The sequence below is a fragment of the Zophobas morio genome, unplaced genomic scaffold (genome assembly GCF_036711695.1).
Source record: "Zophobas morio isolate AGI-343-1 ecotype UQ-CSIRO unplaced genomic scaffold, CSIRO_AGI_Zmor_V1 ptg000002l, whole genome shotgun sequence".
Lineage (NCBI taxonomy): Eukaryota > Metazoa > Arthropoda > Insecta > Coleoptera > Tenebrionidae > Zophobas > Zophobas morio.
In genome coordinates this window covers 22630679-22645818 of record NW_026972107.1, presented here as the reverse complement: position 1 = coordinate 22645818, position 15140 = coordinate 22630679, and the positions used below count along the sequence as shown (strand labels likewise).

General features: G+C 30.7%; 1 long non-coding RNA gene across 1 annotated transcript in view; it reads left to right on the top strand.

Annotated features, from left to right (window-relative positions):
* Positions 1-979: 979 nt before the first annotated feature.
* The window catches only part of LOC135130655 (uncharacterized), a 114992-nt gene continuing 100831 nt past the window's right edge, over positions 980-15140 (top strand). Inside the window, exons 1-3 of the long non-coding RNA XR_010280826.1 lie at positions 980-1154; positions 1254-1409; positions 1461-2001. This is a non-coding gene — a long non-coding RNA (uncharacterized LOC135130655). The remainder of the gene's footprint in view (positions 1155-1253; positions 1410-1460; positions 2002-15140) is intronic.

The window sequence follows — 15140 nt, the reverse complement described above, 5'->3', positions numbered from 1 at the left end:
TACACTTCCACATATCTCTAAATTCTCAATTGAAATTGGAGTATAATAGTCCACTTGTGTTCCAAAAGTTAGAAATTTTTTAAATATTAATTAAACTATTAGTTAATATTATAGGGTGCTTCATTCTGTGTGACTTGTTAAAAAAGTTGGATCTACTGCTTTAAGAAGCGTACTGATTTAAAATGACAATTTAGTGATAGTGTCTAACGACTTCATGGCATACAGATACAAATAAATATAAAATATCCGTTTATAGTTATAACGTCTAAAGCACATATTTTGTGTGTTTTCAGTGTTGTGGAGGTAAACCCAGTGATCAAAGAGATTCCTCTTTATTTCCGTTTGTCAAATTAAGTGCACCATAAGTATTATATAGAATTAAAAAATTGTGTTATCATGTTATAAGTGATTAGTCAAATAATAAATGATTTTTTTCAATCATATGTTTGGTTCAGTTTCTTTTGTTGATAATCTTTATTTGTAGAATTTTTGAAATTAACAAAATAACTACTAATGCTATTAATAATAATTATACTATAAATTAAACCGTAAATATTTTAGACAACTGTTTTGTTAAGCCAACTCGTGTGAGATAAAATACTTAAGTACTTTGCATACGTAATTTGAAGCGGAACATATGAACATACAGCATTGTTTTATTTTCATAAATTAATTTTCACAAATTCAAATTATTGTATATAATCCACAAATTTTAAATTTTGACGTAATTTTTCTGTCCAAATCGTTAAAAGAAAGCTTTTATTTAACAAATTTCAAAATTACAAACGTTATTCAAGTCCAAGCAGTACTCAAACAGAAACAGTCAAAATACTGAATTCTGTAATAGATTCTTGCACTATTTAATTTTAATGTGTTGTATTATAAAACGAATAAATACAATGTATTAAAGTAAATAATGAAATGTAAAATGTATAAAGAGTGCAGAAAAAACAGGGTAAATTATGTTTGGTACCTTTGTACTACTTTTTGGTACCGCCACTGATATTTGACGGCTAATAATTAATTATTGACGTCTGACATTTTGATTTTTGACTATTAAGTAGGGTTATGTCAGAGTTAATTGTCATTTTGAATTATAATTCACGGATTTTAAGCTGTGTTAAAGGGTAGAAGATACATCGTCAACGTCAAAGGTGAGGAGGTTGGTTAAATAACCGTCCTATAAACATAGGTATCAGTTTGTCTCAACGTAAAAGTTTAAAATACTCCTATGTTGCAATGTTACAACAAAGAAGAGGCAATACAAGAGGCACACGTGCTCATTTTTTACAGTTTGCGAATCACCCTACCACCCCTTTGATTTGCACCATATGTACCAAAGGGGTAGAATCTCTATTGTGTTTTTTATGGAAGGGTTTAAACTGTCCCAATATTAAATTACAGTATAGGTAAATATAATGGAATCAAATATTACTAATGAATATAAAACTAAATTCTAGTTATTCGATTATTAAATGAAAAAAGTGCAACTTTTAGTTGTATGGCAGAATGCATAAAACATTGATTTATGCTACGATACTACAGTGGCAATTGCATGAATGATTAGCAATTTTATTATCGAAGTAGAAAGGGTTACTCCCCTTCAAAACTAAAAAGGGGTGTTATTACATAAAGTAAAAAAGTAAGGGTTGAAAGCATTATAAAGGGTTTTATCGACAGACCCTGAATGGCTTCGAAGCTTCGATCCCCTCCACCATGAGAGTTTTATTCGAGGAAGTGTAATGTTAGGTAGTCCTACGTAAACCTTTGAGAGAGCTTTACATATGCTCCACCCCCTTCTTTAAAATGCGACACACTTTGTGTAAAGGGTAGTGAATCTGTTTAGTCTGTCGAGAGTTGAGATCGTGGAAGGATGTTGCTGTATAAAAATTGTTCCAAATTGGCTTTATCAGATTATAAATTGTCTAATGTAACTGAAGTGATGTACTTAATGTTCCTGATGTCTTTATAGTATTGGATTTTTTTTACCTGTTTTTATAGGTAAGTAGTAAATCCATTCTTACAGTTTTTCTAATTTATAATTCATTTAATTGCCATTCATAGTGCTTTTTAATTAAGCTTCAGCAGCATATGAATTAAAGTAATAATGTATTACATGTACCGACTGACATAATTTATTTGAAATAAATGCATGTTTGGTTTTTGTTTTGTTTTCATTTATCTAAATTTTATCATTAGCAATACTGTAGCAACAAAGAATTAAAGAAAATATCAGAATAACAAATTACCTTATACTTAGAAAATGACAAAAACCACATTTATTAGGAATTGGTTAACTGTTTGTAACTTTTTTAAAATAAAATTTGAATTTTTCAGATGACTTTTTAATAATGTTTACACAACCGTGTTAACACTTTCGTAATGCCAGTTGCATAATGATAATGATCGTACAGTTTACGACGGCAAATACCGTGTTTATTTTGCCTCGTTTTTATTACTTTTCTAGACAAATTGCAAATCAAAGGTGTGTATAAAATAAGGGTTTTTCCTATAAGTAAATGAGTCATTAATTCAAAATACAAAATAATGTTGTTCTGGTTCAAATCTTTACTCAAATTTAGACCGGAAATAAGTTTAGATTTGCAGGTTGCCACACATAGGAAATTGTATTAACAAATTCGTAACAGTTAAACCCATATACACTGCAATTATTTAATATCTTGTAATACTAGGCTGCGAATGAAATTAAATAAAATTTAAAAAATACTCATGGTTTTTGCAATTTTTAAAAACACTGCAGTTTTTACATTAATAATTATAGTGTTTTCTGCTCTTCAGAATCTAAAATATTTTTTTTATGTTCATAAAACAGCGATTAAGGGACTTATTAGAAGTATTTATTTGTTTTTCTAAAATTAGTTTTGGAAAAATATACTTATCACTACAAAATCATATTATTGTTTTATTGTATTTAACTATGGCTTATTTTTATATATACGTACTTTAGTTTTATATAAATACATTTCTGTGTTTTCTTATATAAAACGTGGGTTATATACATTTTTTTAAGTTAAAAATAAATATCTAGGAAAATAAAAAAGAAGTGAACTGTTCCACTATACTGGTGATTATTATGAAATTTGAGATGTATTTTAAGAATATCAGTAGAGAAAAAAAGGTTAATTGAAATTTATTTGTTCATCCCTACTAGAATTTCCATGACTTCATGTCAAAATTTTAAATACACAAAATTTTTAATACACAAAGTAATATGTTTCTGTAACTCTTATTTTAAATCATTCCTATTTTTAACAATGTATTTCCATCCAAGTTTTATAAAAAAAATATATAAATTATATAACAAGTTATAATTCAGTTTGGAAACTACAAACCCATTGCTTCCAAATTTTGCACATTTTTTAAACTTCTCACGGACATAGTGAATTGTTCATCCGTACTCAGTAATCAAAATTAATCTGACTTAAAGGTTATAGTGTGATATGTTCCTTTATTTTTGATTTAATTATATATCCATATTTTTAACGATACGGTACAGGGTTATCTAAACAATAAAATTTACAAAAGCAGTACGGTACGTTTTTTTTTTTAATTTTGCTAGATACCAGGGCTGGTTTAATGATTTATTTATTCATGTATCCCCTCTAACCAAACATTTATGAAAACAATTTTTGCTAGAAAATGTGCTGGGTGATTCACATTGTAACATATTTTTATTTATTAGAATTATTTGTACACCATGTTTGAAAATATTTAATGAATCAATTAGTTGTATTGATTAAGTAAAAAATAATATTTCTACTATTGTGGATTTTAACATACAGGGTGTCCCAGATAAATCTCCGCGGCCGTCTATCTTAAGAACAGATAGAGATATTGAAATTCTGTAAACGTCATTGTTTTATTGTTTATTATTTATTATTTTGTTCTGTTATTAGTATTACACTGTACATGTCGGAACTGGCATACGTGTCCGTGCTGAAATAAAGTCGATTGAAATATTTTCAAATGGAAAACTTGTAAGAAATACAGGCATCACCTTGCTCTTTATTAATTTAAGTAATTGTTACACCGTTCACATGGACGGTTTGTCCTATAAGGTAAATTCAATGAATTTGGGCTTATTATTTTTATTATTTCTGACCGATACATTTCAGGCCAATAAATGTTTTTTTTCTAATATTTTAAAAATAAATGTGAAAAATTAGTGTTATTTTTATCTGGGTAGGTGGGTATTCGCTGTTTCCATAAAAGGTGCACTTCAACATACCACACAGAGGCAGACTCGAGTCTTACGTCTGTAGTGTACGCAAAACTGATGCGATTTTTGTAAGTTTAAGTGAGTATAATGACTGTATTTTGCCTAGAACCTTTCGTATTAATTTTTCTAATCGTTGTAAAGGAAGTGAAATGAATGATAAACAACAAAAATTAAGGCAAATCTTTTCCGAAATTCTTGATATTATAATTAAATACAAATTAGATTTTCTAGTATAGAAAAATTATACTTTTTCAGCTTCATTAATGCTTCTAAAATTTTATTTTTGAGAACAAAATTCCATGTGAACTTCCAAAACGCAAGCACGACAATAGAATAGAACCACCCCTATCCATTTCCTAAGGACAAGTGCACTTGAGACTGAATATAAACAAGTGCGTTTTCGTAACATAATGCGTTCGAATCGTAGACAGTGATTAAAGTATGATAAGTTAATGAATTTAGAAAAACAAGCTCTACAAGAATTCTAAAAAGTAGATAGCGTCATTAAAAAAATGATATTGTAGACAAACACAAAAAAAAATTGTAGGTTGTCAAAGTATATTCATAAGATAACAGTTAGCTTCTTACACTGTTACTGGTATTACTTATCTATAGTATGTCCCTGGATTGAGTTCACAAGAGAGAAAAAATTTATTTTCTATTTTACAAAAAAATATCAAAACAATTTTTTGGCTTAATTCAAAATAAATAAATCTGCAATTAAAACTTTAACATTAGCAGGGTTATCTTAAAATCGAAAAAAAAGAAACGCAACGAAGGATTTTTTTATTTTTAATTTTACAAAAAAATGTCAAGGGAATAAAAAGTGTCCTTTTATTTAAACCAATTTCTACTAATTCGATTAACCTACCTTTACTTTTTTGTCCTTTCATATTCGCAGTGTACTAAATTAAGCTTACTTCTTCAAGCTAAAATCATTGGAGGTTACAGAGTTTTAATATATCTATCCATTTTCATGATTTTAGACCGTGGAGTTTTATCTGGGACAGCTGTATAAGCGTTACTATAAAGCTACAATTTGCGAAATCAACTTGTATATAATTTATCGCAGCAAATGAATTTGCATGACTATGCCTCAGAAGTGAGGAAAGTTCTTTCTAAATAAATTTAGAGTAAGTAAAAAAATTCTTACAGTTTTTGAACATTGTTAGAATTTAAACTGAAACTGTTATAGTCACGATTTTTTTCAGATTCCAACAGGCTTTAAAACTTTATTTATAACACCAAAAGTAGTGTGAAATTTTATTTCGCACTTGTGAAACAACGGATTACATACTCTCTTCGAAAATTTAAGCGTCTGATTTTAAACAAAAATTATCATATATTATGTAAAGATCCGCTTTTTAGGGTTCAAAGATTATAATATTGGTTTATTTACACTTAACCAAAAACAATAAAGAGCAGTTAAGTCATTTTTAAGGTAGCGTTTTGTTTGTGCGTAATAGATTTTTATCTGAAATAATTTTTAAACTTTGATAAACGTTTTGTCCCTTGAATTCTACTTGCAGACGCCGGAATAAATGAACGAAAGTTATACAAAAATATCAGATTAATCTAGGACATCGTAAGCTTTTCTCCTGTGGTCTTTAGAGTCTTTGTTTTGGTTTAACGTGTCAAACATGTAAATGCTTCAATTTAACTGAAAATTGGTCTGTATTGTTCCCATGTAGACTTAGTTATTATAAATATTGCAAAATTTCTAAAAAAAGTAGGAGTATTACACACTGTGCTCATATTTCATCTTATTAAATATGTTGCAATTTTTAGGATGATTGAAATAAAAATGAGATTTTAAGGAATAATAAAATAAGTTATAAACTATCGTTATTTCAAAAACACAGAAAGTTTTAAGAAACTGTCGACGCGTTTTAACGACTACGCTGTGACCTTATCGGATTAAATTGGAATGTCTTTCTTAGTGTACGGTTAAATCATTAAAATTAGTTTTGAAATTGTAGTGTATTATACGGTTTGGTCTTTAATTTTGTTGCTTTCTGATCGATATAGAATTTGATTTATAGCTCTTCATTAAAGAAAACATGTGACAGATCAAACCATATTTGTTTAAATTCTCGTCTACTGATTTCGAGAAGAATTTATGTTATGTGTATATTGTCACTGAAGTTAAATACTAATCAGTAATCAGTAGTTAATCACTAATAAGGTCATTTGCGTTAGTTTCACCTCAGTAACTAATACCAATATTTGTGACAAAAAACTTTTGCTTTACTGTCGTGCTATAATTATACAAATAACTAAATATTTTTTGTAATATAAATAATGTCGTTCACGTTTATATCTGAGCTTGAGGACATCGTTCGCTTCTAATTTTCACTTCTGTTGAAGTTTGCCTCTAAGTCACTAATTATTATTATTATTTATTAGTATAATTGCTACTGCTTATTTTAATAAAGTTGAACCATAAAAATATATAGCTTATGTTATTGTATTCACCCGTTTACCGCTTCAAAGAAGAAGAAAACTCATTTCACTGTAGAATGGCTAAGTACTAGTTATAGGCAAAATTCTATTAAGATTTTAGGTGACAATCTTGCGACACTTCAATGTATTGTGACGTGGGTTTTATTGTTAGTTTTTCTTTAGCAACGAAGCACAAGTTCCTGAATTCGTCGCACGATATCAATCTACTTTGACAAGGGGATGAATACATTGCTAAAACAGGCAATATGAGATAGCTGCAGGCTAGGCAGACTTAGGGATGATTTTTATGTTGCAATTTTCCGGCCCTAGAGCTGTTCAGTTGTTACAGGAGATGACGAGAGGTCGTAGGTTAAGTAAGTTCCAGCTATCGCATATACACCCTCTTCACCACCATTTATCAAGGACTTTTTTATGTTTCGGCTTATCAGAAACTTTTTTTCGTTATAATGTACCGATCCGATACGTTCACATATTCACAATAGAAAAAAATAAGCGATTGTTTATAGTAGGGTTTTGGACAAAGAATGAATAAATATTTTCTCAATTTATATAATACGGTAAGCTTTCACCCCGAGTGTTTGCCTTTGCATGCGGCAGTTTTCTTACCCCGAAGGCTGTCAACCTAATGTCTCTTGGGATTTTTCTCCCGGTATTTCGAGATATCGGAAAGAAACGAGAAAATGTTATTTTAAATGGGTCGATGTTTGTCTTGTATAGGTTTAAAAAGTGTCGGCCGGTGCAGATATTAATTTCGGAACTTTCCCTTTCCTTAAATTTGTGCCGTTGGTACATCATGCTGCTTGAAATCACCTGCGCTTATGTGTAATAATCGTGTCACATAAAAACGACAACATAAGGAAAATGCATCATTTTTTCGATATCCCGGAGATTCTATGTCGTATCGCAGTAGCGTTAAAATGTTTTCACTCCCTTCGACATATTCGACATAACATAAATTTCAATAGATCATTTAAGAAAGCTTTTTTATTTCTCCAGCAAAAGCAAAGAAGTGTGTCTATTGTAATAGGGTCATTGTAACAAATGTCTAAATTCATATTTTCTTAGCATTTTACAGCTTGTCCGTTGAACAATTACGGAACAGTTAATTGTCGAAACTATAGAACAGATTACTTTAAAACACCATGTGTGACACATTTAAAAAAATTGGAAATACTAGGTGTGTGTGGAATCTGTTAAAATTTGTTTCGATTTTACTTAATTAATACAAGTCAACTTTTCGATAGTCGGAAGTCGACCATAATTAGAGACAGATTCAAGGGTCTATTTTAGGGCTACTTCTTTTCTTTTTTATATTAATGACGCGTAGTACTAATTTAAGAACCGTAGGGTATAGTGATGACACACTACTTTTGTTATTATATTATTATACAGTCCGATGATAATAATCTAATTCAGCAAATACATGAAACGACTGAACAAACTCACAACTGGTTTTCCCCTAACGAATATTATTAATGTATCAAGACAAAAGTGTTATAATCGAATTCAATACATCTGTTGAAATAAATAATCATCATAGCGAACAAACAGCAGGTATCTAGTAAAGTGTTAAACTTCTGGGTTTATATTTTGATAAGCATCTGACTTCGAGCCAACATATTAATAATAATTTATGAAATAAAGTGGCTACCCAGGGTTATGCAATGAAGAAAATTTTCATATCAAAAGGATCCAGTTCCATATGGAATTGCTAAAAAGCTGCACGTATTATTCTTAGTGCGCTTAATTACTCGGATTGCAGATCTCTTGTCAGCCCTTTTTATTTCATGTACTCCTCAAGTGTTATATTAAGCACCGAAAGAAAGAATTAAGTCGATATTAACATAATTGTGATATGCATAATTATATGACTGGATATAGGCAAAATATAATAATCCGCATACTTAAATGTAGAAATATAGGTGTTAAATACTTCATTTGTGTACCTGACCATATTTGGTTTTTAGATCGTCAAAGCTTTCAATGAAAAATTAGAAGATTTTTATTTGAATATCCCTTGTACAATAACAACGGTTTTTCCTTAGTCGGAAAAGACTGTAACACTATTCATTTGACATTATTATGTATTAGTTATATATATTATATTCAACTATAATATTTATCTTTATTGTTAATAAGGACTCCTACACCAATGTTTGACAAGTCTTTAAAACTTTGTTTTCTCATATATATGAAGATTTATTATTGTTTCCACAAAGCGAGCAAATCTGTTTTTTTCAAAAAATGATAAAATTTGCTTTAGCAAAATTTTAGGATAGAAGATGTTCAGGCGCTAATCAAAATCTGTCTATTTATCCGATCTAAAAAAATGTTGGCATTTGAAATATTATTAAATAAACTCTAATATAAATAACTCAAAATCAGAACTTGTTTTGTGAAAAAAAAACAAACAATAAATATCTAAGAATACTAATAAAACTAACTAACTTCTGATTTTTTCGTAATTTGAGTGTCAAAGAAATATGATTTTTTAGTACAGATTTACGACATATTTTGGTAGAAACTGATTCTCTCCATACGATTTCTTTTGATCCATCCGAATATGTAAGGAAAAAATTGGTCTAAAGTTATTTAGATAGAAGTTCCTTTTCACTGCAAGTTGAACATTTCAACAAATTCAGGGTCTTGAACAAAAAAATTGACGAGGATGGAATTCGAACTCACGCGAGCAGAGCTAAAATTTAACACCTTATCCATTGAACCACCACGTGCTTATTGTATGCATAAATTAATGTTGGCTCTGTTAAACATATGGCAAATATTGCAAACATTTTTGTAAAGTTACTGTATATGAGTAATTGAGTATAAGGAATTCACGTTCGGTAGATGTAACTAGATTTGGTAACTTTTTTTTTTAAGCTGTGTAACTGCGGATATAATTGTTCTAGTGTATAATGTATTACTAGAATGTTAGAAAGTAGGTATCAAAAATGTGACATGTAAGTAAGTAAATGTCAAATATCGAAAATGTGATGGTTTTGTGGTAATCTGGTGAATCTATTTTTGAATCAAGGAGAAAATTGCATCCCTCTAAAAGCCTAAAGAGCAACCCGCATGTAAAATTGTGAATCTTTTCCCTTCACTAGTTATTTTAGGAGGACAAGCTTTGATGTCATCATCATGGATCCACAATTTTACCATGGATCCGTTCTGGTATATCCATGTCTCATCCAAGAAAATGAAAAGTAAATCTTCACCACTATCACGCAATTGGAGATAGGTACCGCCTTAGAAATTTGATTCTGGCAGCTATAACATGTTTAAAATGTGAAAAACTTCGCCTTCGGAAACCTAAATTTATACGTGTATTACGTACAATTATTCTCAAAGCCGAGTGTTTTCCCTCTTACAAAAGAGTAACGATTATATAAAACTTAAAAACCAATTGTAGAACGGAACCAACAAAGCATGTAGGTATATAAATCTGCGCAGTCGTTTTTCTGATTCTGATTATAATATTAACGGCACCAGCGCCGTTGTATCTGTATTATTTTAAATTTCGAAAAATACTCGACAACACTAGCGAACTTTACGGAGAATATTTCTGCCACCAGTTTAACTGTTTCCGTTTTACCCAATTGTTTGAAAACCACGAGATATTTCTTGTTTCTTTTCCTTTAAAATGGGCTTTCTCGTGACTACTTTTATGAAAATTGTTTCCATGCTGTATTTAAGGATTTTCTTGAAACGAAACGTATTGAAATAAAAAAACTTCGGTTTTTTTTTCACACAATTCAGATTTGACATTTGAATTAGAAAATTAGACAGTTGATGCCAATCTTTAATTTCTAGTGATCTTAAGATTGCAACTTAACCACAGAAAAATTTCTGTCAGTTACTTCTACCGAACGTGAATGCTTATTATGTTATTTTATAAAATTTAAATAGTATTTACTATACAAAATTTTGAGGTGACGTCATCAAATTGTTGGTGGGATAATCAAACAAATTTTGGTTCGCATTTTACCCACCTACACGATATTCCTAACATACATCTAAAATTTAAGAACAATCGGTTAGTTCTTAGATTTTGTGTCTAATAAAATTCCATGCAGATGACTCTGGGAGCCATGAAACGTCTAAAAAACATGAAAGTAGCCGTTCACCGAATAAACCCTGTTGTAATACTTCTTTAGCTTATACTCGAGAAGTAAAAAAACTTTTTAAATCTACGATAGAAGAAAACTTATAATTAATGTATTTATCCAATAAAAATATGACACGACACAGGGCAGTTAGGAAAATAAAAAAGTATATTAACGTAAATAATAGGAAAACTTAAATATTAAATAGGTTTCGACATACTCTATTCTAGTAAGGGGACATCTTCAGGAAACTAAAGTGTAAGTAGTCACACGGAGAGTGAAAGAGAATTAATTATACCACAACCAATTTAATTTCCTGAAGATCCTCTTCCCAAAATAGACGAAACATGGAAATCTATTTTTGCAAGTTCGAAGCACAAACAGATGTAAGTTATCGACAGCCAAATGAAAGAAATATAAAGAAATTGAAATTTGACAAAATAATTCGAACACTTCTACAAAATTTTGTGGTGGATGATTAAACAAATTGCTCCAAAGTTATCTGAACAGAACTTTTCTCGTTTTTTAAATACAATCTAACAAATCCGGTTTTTTCAAAAAATGATAAATTTGATTTTGCAAAATTTGATTTATTTTATAACTTCTAAAAGTAAACAAATATAGATAATACAAGTCATAGTGAAAAAACAAAGACTCGTCAAGAATCGGATTGGAACCCATATGGAATAGAGAACACAAATCCGAGAATCAATTATCAATCCCACTCGACTACCAAGCATTCGATGCAGAAGTACGATATCGGCTACAAGCACCGCGTGGAAAATATAGCCCAATCAAATCTGTAAAGCAATTGTGATAAAAATCAAGGCGGATTTATAAACCACGAGTACAGGAATATATTAGTTTATAAAATTTAAATAACCTTAACTACGCAAAATGATGAGAAGAATTCGTCAAATTGTTGGTGGCAATCATTAGACAAAAAATTTGATTGGCGTTTTGCCAACTACACGATATTCCTGACTTACATCATATGATGCTCGACAACAATCGGTCCGTAGTTTCCCAAATTACTTGTCTAATAACAATCGCCAGGCAGACGACAAACAGATGATCGACAGACGGAAACGCGAAACTTTCTGCCGTTCTTGATTCGTTCAATAAAGTTGATTGCCTCAATCATTAATTTTTTTGAGTCACTATGTGTAAACAGTTGTAAAAAATATGAATGCATCGATTTTAACAATTTTGAGATGAAGTTATCAATTTTTGGGACGGTGGAATTAACGAATAAATTTTGATTAACGATTTGCCATATTTAGGATACCTGAAAACGTTTTCAAGATTTTAGAGCATTCGGTTTTGCAGTTTCAAATAAATTGTATTTTTTTTGCGAAAATCTGGGATAAAAATTCAAGAGGATTCATAAACCAGGAGTATGTTGTTTTATAAAATTTAAATAGCGTTTAAAGTCTGAGCTGACGTCATCGAATAGTTGGTGGGGATAATTAGACAAATTTTGGTTAGCGTTTTGCCGTCTACACAATATTTTTAATTACACATAAAATTTGACAAAAATCGGTTCAGTAGTTTCGGAGATAATCCGTCCAATAAAAATCGACAGACAGATAGACAGACGAAACGGGAGACCTACTTTTCCATAATCTTTCATGTCATGAAACATTGAGCGAACATCAAAGTAGCCATTTGCCGGATGGACGCTATTACACCCGGGAAGTAAAAAAGGAATAAACATGTGTAATATATAGTCGAAACTTATGCTTATGAGTGCAAGATTTATGATTACTGTGGTATTCCGGCTTGCCTCACCCACGTTGTAAAAGTAAGTCAAATTTAAACGAGTTACGTTGTAAGAATGGGATTAACTCTAATGGTGTTTTCGCTGAAATATGGCACTCTGTTCGTTTAATTTATGCATATATGCTTCATGTACTCATTGAACTAACACTACTATATTTGAATTAATACGAAATATATATTTTAGATGCATCACTTTCCTCTAGGAGGTACCTCATCCTGGTTCGTTTTCCCCTAAAGCTGATTATTTATTTAAGCGAGACATTTTACAAGTGAAAAAGACTTTATATAACAGTTACTAGACCTTCGGTGCTTATTCTAAATGTGTTAAATAAAATAATTCAATTGGACGTTTGCGTCTTATATGCGTTAGTCCTAATTTCAAGATCGAATTCTTACTTTCTGTGAAAGTATTTGATTTACTGTAGGTTTTCCAATTTTGTCGCTAGATGTCAAGCCAGTATGAGACGACCATACTCTGTGATATATTGCACGGTCGCGGCCACCTGCGCTTATAGTATAATAATCATGTCACATAAAAGTGCAGCATCGAGAAAATGCATCATCCCCCAATATCCCACAGGCTGTACGTCATCTAGCATTAAAATGTCTTCACTCCCTTGGTCGCAGCGCCGAATTCAATATATTACGTCGTATGTGAAATGTGTTTTTCACCTTTTTCCGACGTTTTCCATATTATGATTAGGAGGAAACAGTGGAAGGGCGACGATGAGAGTATGGTCGTATAAGGCAAAAGGGAAAGACAGAGGGTATCTTTCCTCATACAGTATTCAACGCCAGCTATATCCCGCATTAATGTGGCCGTATCCGCTGGATTGGGAATATGTATGGGGCTCGGACTGGACGATCTGAGCCAAACTGAACTCATAATTTAGGAATACATTCAGGATACCGGCAACGTATCACATCAGTATTTTTACGTTTATTGCTGGATAATGCTAATATATAGAATACGATAAATCAGATTTATTTTAAAATGTTGCCTTCATTTGGAACGGGATGTCGGTATAATGTCTAAGATAATGCATTTTATTCACGTGTACGGAATAAGATATTGGCAAAAGTAGAACAAAGTTACTGGCCGAAATTCGATATGGATGTTTTTGTTTTGAGGTTTTGTGCTGAAATCTTGGAAACGTTCGTTATTTGTGCAGCATGATCTAAAACTTGTGCAAAAGTGCTCAATTATTCAATCAGACAATTAATTATGTGAGTAGTTATACAAAGTGTCTATAAATGATTCATACATGGCAATACCTATGTCAAACTGTTAGGTTGTGTCTAAGTAGCAATATGGTGGCCACTTTCAGCATTTTTTGTGACTTAATATTTAAATTTCTGTTATAAAAGTAAAACAGTTTGTAGAAACATCTCTTTTTACAAGCTGAAAAATCATTTAACTTGGAAAAATTAAAATTTTCCAACCATGAATTATTTATAGACACTCTGTACCTACTGCTCATCAAAAACATTGTTTCTGTTTATTGGAGATTCATTTGTGATTGTTATCAATGCGTCGAAAAAATATCGCTAGAAAGTTTTAAATACACCGACAAAAAAAACCGGCCATCCAAATTAACGAAAAAAAAAAAGAAACAAATAAAAGCAATCACTAGTTAAACTATAATTTTTAAAGTGGTTTTGCGAAATAGTTTAGAGTGGTCGGTTTTTTTGCCGGTTAGTGTATGTACATAGTTAGTTTTTGGATAATTTTTAAATGCCAGAAGTATGCCAACTTGAGTAAAACAAACACATCTTCGTTCAAAAGCATTCAATTCTAAGAAAATAGAAAAATATTGTTGGTAAGATGAAAAAATATATTAACATAAAACTTTTATTTTTACCTGAAAATAAATAAATAACTGAATGGTGTATGATTTTTCTGTTAAAGGCTATCTTATTTCATCTGCATTTTAACTTAATGACATCGAGATGGATCTCTGTCTTGAACTCTTGAAGCATGTTCCTTTTTTTTTTTAGAACTTTCTTGTCGTGGTGATGTTTCTCTTTTCCACTGATATAACAGAAAATTTTGAGAAGTATACTATTGTTATATTGTCCTTCATCTACACGAATCTAAGCTTACAGGAAGCGTAGAGATTGTATGTGGTGAAATCCATGATTCAGACTAATTTGTGGTAAATATGAAGAAAAAAATGCAGGTTAACATATTTAATAGGTGATTTTTTAAAAGAATGGTGTGGAAAAATATCAACTCCTTAAAACTACATAATTCACATATGATGATCTTTACAAATTTGTTTCCATTATTTTTACTTCCTGAGCGTAAGCTAAGGAAGTGTAGTAATCGAGACCATCGGGCGACTTGCCAGTGTCACGTTTTCTCGACGTTTTATGACTCCTAGAGTACGAAAAAAGTATTCTTCCGTTTTCGTCTGTCTGTCTGTCTGTCTCTAGCGTCTGTGACGATTTTTATTAGACATGTATCTGTAAAACTATTGGACGGATTATTGTCAAATTTTGTATGTGTATTAGGAATATCATGTAGATGGTATAACGCTAACCAAAAT